Here is a 6,900-nt window from a genome sequence, read left to right as displayed (position 1 = left end):
AGTCTCCCTCTCCCAGCGATATCAGGACACACAGAACGGAATTAGCTTCAGTAAGGTGAAAATAAATCATTGGAGAGAATGGTCTAATACTCTGCTTATACAATCAGGGAAAATGTAGCACCTCTGAGAAATGACAGGTCAGAGAAAGTGAAATTTTCCTTAGTGTGTCTCAGTAAGCTCCATCTCACCCCTCTCCTGCAGGTCTGACGTTCACTTATATCCGGTAGGTTTTACTCCTGTTACAGAGGGTTCAGAGCCAGTTCAGAGTACCACTGAATTTCAACCTTTATCTCTAAAGTCTGGGATGTGAAGACAGGGGCTGCATAGGTTTCTTACCAGAAACAACAAAACCAGGCCTTGGGGATCATCAGAAAAGCCCCAGTGTCCTGACAGAGAAGTGTTTCCTACAGTGCAGCTACCAAAGGCAGTGAGGACAGCTTTGTGGCAGGGGCAATTCCTCCATTGGAGGGACAAGTTCCTGGGACAAGAATCTGCCTTGTTTCAATTCTGTAAAGTACAGAGCATATTTATACATCTACAGATGTATTTCCCTGACCATGACCATAAGCCCTTCAGAAATTGCTGCTAAGTACTCTGTGGTAATTTTCAGAGAGAATGGACAAATGACATTGCAATGCTTGCAGAGCTTATGAGCAAAATGCGTGGCAAAATGGAGTCTGTTGCAAAAGGCATAAAAACATTTCACATCTATTGAAGGTTAAAAACTATTTCCTCAGCACCTTTCACCCTCCACATCACAGTGTTCACAACTTCTGCTTATCTGCTAAGAGTATTTGAAGTGCCTGGGTTTTGCATTTTGTAACATCAGATGATATTTTTTCCACTAGCAGCTTAAGAGAGGATTTAGTTCTCTAACAACTGGCAGCTTGAAGGGCAGGTTTCTGATGGTTTTATCTGGCTTCCTCTGAAGCTGGGTTGTGACCTGGCCCACGCAGTAAACAGAGCAGTGCGTATGTAACATAAGAGAGAACAGGCAGGTCTGCTGGGCATGCCAGTTGTGCCTTGCATGCTCACAGGTAAACTGATGATGAGATGGGAGGAAATTTTCTCCAGGACAGGCTCATATATGCACTGGAGAGGTTTTCCTCTGCACTGAATCAGACGTGCTTACTTGCCAGAGCTGATTGTAATCATGTCTGTTGCAAGAGCATTCAGCAGCAGGACCATTTTAGTCCTCTTATTTTCTGAGTGCAGCTAAGGACAGTTAAGCTTTCCAAATATACCAATGCTTGCAGCATAACCAGCCTCAGTCTGGTTTTATACTGGCAGTTCAACACAACGGGCTTCATTGTGACAGATGAAAGATGAAGTGGTTTTTACAGACTCACCAGTGCAGGGTAACAAGCAGAGACTTTACTACAAGGGTTAGCACTGGTCTCTGTAGTCCAAAAGGGAAAGGTCACTTGTACTGGAGCACATCAAAAGGCCTAAGAGGAGAGACAGCACTGGGAGCTACTGCAAAAGCCCAAGCATCCACACAAATATGTGCTGACTGTAAGGTCTAAGGATGTAAAATCATCCTAAAATCTAACCTCTGCCAGTGAGGGCATTTATTTCCTACTGCGACAAAGGATTCATTTTAGTAATATGCTTCATCAGATGCCATGCAGCAGGTGGAAATAGGTCACGGCTCAAAGGAAAAGCTGTCAGTAAATAACCCAAATATTTTTAAAGACCACAGTGAGTTGTTTTTCTCTCTTCCCCAGTCATGTTTCTCATGACTTGGGCTCTCAGACCATCTCCCAGTAATGACCTGAAAAAAACACTCTTCGTGATCTCTTCTCAAAACACAACAAATTCCCTTAGCATACTGCCTTTTTATTTTTCATTTCTTGCTAAATAAAAACAATTTCAAAACCAGAGGGCAGCTTGCTTAATTTTTACATAATGGAGAAGCTGAATTTTATTTGATGTGATCTCCAAGCGAAGTGTAGAGGGAAAACAGGATACTGTATCTGGCATCAAGTATGTGGCAATCGCGCAAAGTAAACTCTTGATATGTCTGTAATCTCTTTGTTGGCTTATCCCTGATTCAATTTAAGATTCTGGAAAAAGCCACCAAACCTCTCCATGTGAAGTGTGAGATGGAACTTATTAGTCATGGCAATTTGCCTCTCATGGGACTCTGGCAGTCTGAGCACAACATAAGAAAGGAAACAGACCTAGAGGTGCGAGTCCTTTGTCTTAGTCTGTGCATTTTTGGGCATGCCATGACTGTATGAGATGGGAAAGCACAGGGGACCATGGCTTTGGGCAGCCCCCAGTTCCCTCAGGGGCCCCCAGGTCCGTGAGTCTGCTTGGGGCCGAGCAGGGAAGTTTCTGGAGGAATCTGTGAGGTGCACATGCAAAAAAAAAACAACAAAGGGGAGTGGTGGGGTGGAGGCAGAGGGGAGGAAGGAGCCCACAGTGGGGAATATCAGAATGAGTGCAAGGGAGCCATGCTGTGGGAGCCAGCTTCCTCAGGAGGGTGCCGGAATGTTCCGTGGCCAACTGCCAACCACCAACCGCCATCTTCCAACAGCAAACCGCCAGCCCCTCACCTCCCCAGCACAGCAGCCCTCTGCTGGGGGTTTGCCCAGCCTTCCCGATCTGCAGACCCCTGCCTCTCCCTCAGGGCAGCCTGGCTTGCAAGGTTCCAGAACCTTCTGCAGCCCCCCGGGAGTAACCCGCATGTCCCAAGCGTTGGAGCAATTGCCTCACATTTGGGCAGAACAGCCCCTTCTGTGGGGCAGGAGGGGCAAGGCAGGGTATAATACAGTGTAAAGGGGCAGTCTGGCAACAAAAAAGACAAGAATGCTTGAAAACAGCTCTATTTTCTTCTGTCCCGGGCAGCCCGGCTCAGTGCAGCACGCTGCCAACCCCGGTATTTGGGATACTGCTAACAACACCGCCTTACCCATAGTGACAAAAATAACTGAGCACTGAGTCATGCTTTCCTTTCCTTCTGTTTTCAGCATAAATAAAATCAGGGCAAAATACCTGGTATTTCAGGGTGTCCCTCGGAGGGAAGAGTTGGGTAAAGTTGCTAACAGTGAGGGTGAGTTATATTGGCTCAGGGAAAAAAGACTGCTTCACACCACCCATGGGCTTCACCAGGAGCCCACTTCTTGGGGTGGGGGCGACAGCTGGGCTGGACTCACACCCTTGCTCAGGCTCCATCCCTGGGGCGTACAACTCATCACCTCGGCAGCTGTTCGCCTTACTGCATTTTTGATGCATCATGAGATGAAGAAAAAGTCGAACCAAACTTTATAGAGATTTTGTTTTTCATGGTTTCAGGTTATTTAGTGAAAAAGCAAAGTCTCTCAAAGTTTCTTTTGGGTTTCTTGACCACTTTTTTAGTTTCCTCCCTTTTTTTCTTCCCTTTTTTCCTTTAAAGGACACTCGATTATTTTTTAAAACAACATTTCACTTAGCTGGAAAATAAAGGAAGAGGCTGTGAGAAGTTATGAGTTAAAAGTAAAAAAATATATATATATATTGGGGGCAAATTTTAAGGAAAACACTTCCAAACATTGACCATTCTTTAAAGTGAATTCCTTTAGCTAATTTCCCTAATTCTTTTCCTGAGTTATGAGACAAGCTGCAGAAACAGATGGACTGAAGATTATCCTTGATGGTACCTAGAACATCTCTAAATTCTTAAACCTTCATTTCTGCTTCTCCTTCCTTCTCCTCAATTAAATCAATGCTGGAAGGAATATCAAGCCAAATTCAGGACCCTGAGAAGTGGCCACAGCCTGTGCAGAAACAGTATGGTGCATAACCAACTGCTCTCTTACGCTGTACGTAGCATAAATAAGAGAGGCAGGGCAAGCCAAAGCAAACTGCAGATAGCTAGGAGAGACATGATATATAGTGCAGATGCTAGTCCTCCTGAACTCCAGAGTGGTCCATAAAGAGATACGTAATCTCTACAGTCTGGGGCAGCCTCTTGGGTATCTTTAAACGAGTGGCACATAAACTTTGAGGTAATTAAGTATGATAGAGGAATCATAGTGGCACAAATCCAGTTCTTATTCCCTTCTCTCTGGGTATTCTTTCATTGCAGTTTTCTTAGAGGCATAGCAAAAGCCAGCCCCAGCGTCCTTATCTTCTGAAGCGATCACAGAGATACTCCGCTACCTCAGTAATCTCTACCTTCCTTAGCAACTCGAGAAACAGTAAGTAAATGTTATGATGCTCTGATACAGGCTCACTCCAGACATCTCTGTTTAAGGAAACAGACTGGGTTTTCTTCTGACTTCCCCTGTCCTCCTGTTGTCTCACCATGTTTTTGTTCTTCCTGACAGAAGAAAAAACACTCATCCACCTGTCAATGCCATATCTGCTTCAGTGAGATGCTTTCCATGTTCATTCATGAAGGGCTGAAAAATGGACCAGTGCCAAAGTCCTACTAAAGAGAAAAGCTACTAGTAGTTACAGCTCCTCAGCATTGTATATGTTTCTGAGTGGGACTGATTAAAACCTTTGTTTGGAATGGGAACTGTGTCAGTGATGCCATATCCCATAAATTAGTTTAAGCCGAGGTAATGTATGTGCCAACATATGGCAACATGTTTGTTAGCTCAACAAATCTGGTAAGCACATGTCCAGGAGAAACAAGACCTTCAACATTTCCAAACATTTATTGCAAGACAGAATTGCACAGCTGAGCGTACTCTTACAAAGGTCCAAATTTATATGTGGTTTATCAAAACACTAAAGACCTTTGCATTTCTTTTGTAAAGGAAAAAAAAAAATCTGATAAAAAGAAATGGCAGACTCAGTTTAGCTAGACAGGAAGAACAGTCTAGTTATCAAAGTACAGCATTTGCCACAGGGGACTCCTGAGTTTTAATCCACCCCCTCTGCAACCTGTGTAGCACTCTTTAAAGTCATTTAGTTCTAGTCCAGACAGTGAACTTTTATGCTGCTGAGCAGATTAGTCATACAAGTGTATTCCTTTCTGTTGAACTACTCATGTGAGTAACTTATCAATGTGGAGGGGAGGCAAATCTGATCCTCTGTACAGAGCCACACAGAGGGAGAAAAAACTACCACAGATTTTAATTAGTCTGACCTTCATGGAGGAAGATCTATGGTGATGCTAGAAGAAACAGTAAGACAGGAAAAGCTGTTAAATGGAACAGTGATTTCCTAAGTAGCAGAAACATTGACTGGTTCAAGTATGGTTAAACTGGACTATGGAATTGCCAATGCAGGGAATCAAATAGAGAGCCACCTTGTCAGGAACACTGAGTAAATGAGTCAGTAGTGCTCTTCATGTTTGTAGCATCCATCACGTCTTACAGGTGGTGATTGAGACACCTGAGAGAAGAGCATGCTTGCTGTGCAATGCATCCAGAGAAATGAACTCGACTACACTTAGAATTGTCATTTCCCATTTGAACCAGAACTGGGGTGTTGTTTTGGAGCCTTCGGGAACTTACACTGGAACTGGACCCTCTCCAAATTCACATTAGTTAATTACCAAGGGGAGCAAATATTTTCTCTCTCTGAAGCTCCATTTCCACTTCATCTTTTCTAGCATTAACTGTTGTGAGTCAGTTCCAAGTTACCAGCTTGGTTAACAAACCATTGGTGGCCTCCACTGAAACCAAAGAGGAACGGTTTCAGTTCCAGATAATCCTGAACTGAACCTCTGATGTGACACATCCTTACTGATACTGGGCTTACCTCATCACACAGATTTGCTAAGAGAAATCTGATCGGATGCAACCTTTCTTTAGAAAACTCAGTTTTATTTACCATTTTACCTTTCCGATACTGTCTGTAGATTATATCTGTGCCTCCCATAGGATCCCAAAATACCAGTTGAGCTTCTTGAGCCCAGGGAGATACTGGTTTCTTCTTCTGTAAGAAAACTAAGATGCCATACAGAGAACTGAAATCGGGGCTGGAAGCAGGATGCCAGTCCTGGTGCCAACCCAGTTCCCTGTCTTACTCTACTTAGGCAATTCAGTAAGCTGTTGGTGCTCTAGGTACTTGTAGAAGACCTGCTTTGCTCCATAAAGAGCACAGTAGGCAGATTAGGAGTAATGCAGCCCACAAGGGCACAGTCTCCAAAAGTACATCTTCCTGAGCCAAGCAACAGCCATATTTCATGCCAATGACCGTCCAAATAAGGTTTGATTCTTTCTTCTCTCCTTTTATTTTTTTTTATTCTTTCAAAAATAGTAATATTAAGTAGATTTTCTGGATTTTGAATTACAGTAGTCTAGACCTGAGCTGGGCCACAAGAATGTATTTGAACAGGAAAGTGCACGGCTGAAACGCTGCATGGCTCAGCATCCCAGAGGGAGTTATAGCTTGCATGAGACTGATATTATGTGGTATTACCAGGTCTTGATTATGACACTTGGATGACTCATAACCAGAATATTTTTTTTAAATCTTATCCTCATCTAGAGACTAGGGAGAAAAGCATGTGAAGGTGAACCCAGTGAACGAGTACATTGCCCTGTGCTGCAATGAATAAAACTCTCAGCTTGCTTGGAATTTACTAAAGTTACCAAATACTGGAAGACATATACCATAGCTTATTCATTCTTTCCATACCAGAGGGGCCTCCCTCTGAGCAGAGCTTAGTCCATTTTCCATCTGGAAATATTCCCCTTTGAGAAGCCAGTGACCTGGTAGGGTGGTTGCTCTCCTTTTGGGGGAAAGAAAAGAAAATCCCCACAAATTCCAAGGACTTAGTGTCACTGATCAAGCTGTATTATCCAGAATCAAAGAGCTTAATCGCCATTTACACTAAAGTCTTTAGCGCTGTTGAGGCAGAAAATTATAGTTTCTCCCACTCATATTTTTGCACTCGTATATTGTCAAGAGCTTTAAGAAAGTGCCTTGGAGTTAATAAAGATGAGGTGTGCATTT

Source organism: Aythya marila (genome assembly GCF_965140915.1).
Source record: "Aythya marila genome assembly, chromosome: 1".
Taxonomy (NCBI): domain Eukaryota; kingdom Metazoa; phylum Chordata; class Aves; order Anseriformes; family Anatidae; genus Aythya; species Aythya marila.
This window is presented reverse-complemented; position numbering follows the sequence as displayed.